Source organism: Penaeus monodon, chromosome 30 (assembly GCF_015228065.2).
Source record: "Penaeus monodon isolate SGIC_2016 chromosome 30, NSTDA_Pmon_1, whole genome shotgun sequence".
In the NCBI taxonomy this organism is placed as follows: domain Eukaryota; kingdom Metazoa; phylum Arthropoda; class Malacostraca; order Decapoda; family Penaeidae; genus Penaeus; species Penaeus monodon.
In genome coordinates this window covers 34475931-34476288 of record NC_051415.1, presented here as the reverse complement: position 1 = coordinate 34476288, position 358 = coordinate 34475931, and the positions used below count along the sequence as shown (strand labels likewise).

At 30.4% G+C, this 358-nt stretch overlaps 1 protein-coding gene across 1 annotated transcript in view; it reads left to right on the top strand.

Annotated features, from left to right (window-relative positions):
- LOC119592746 (alpha-1-inhibitor 3-like) overlaps positions 1-358 on the top strand; it is a gene marked incomplete at its 5' end in the record, with an annotated part of 26706 nt that overhangs the window by 23074 nt on the left and 3274 nt on the right.

The window sequence follows — 358 nt, the reverse complement described above, 5'->3', positions numbered from 1 at the left end:
AAGGTGAGTTTCTTGTATAAGTAGGTTGATTGTATTAATACGTTATTTAGACAGGTGAGTTATTAAGCAATTAGCTTTCTTATACAGACCGATTACTTAGGCAGATTATATACGTGTGGTGTTTTTACAAAAAATAGAGGTAAGCTAGTTTGCACACATTAGCTGATGATAATTACCTGTTTAGGACAAGTTGTTTGTTCTGGATGAAAGATTTTCATACAGAATATAATCGATAAGGCTTTTCATTGATAATTATTCAATTATTGCTTGTAAGTTACTTGTAAGGTTATAAATATGAAGTTACTTGCTATTTCGGGTAGTGAAACGTAGGAAACTTTTGGTGAAAAACAATTGTTAT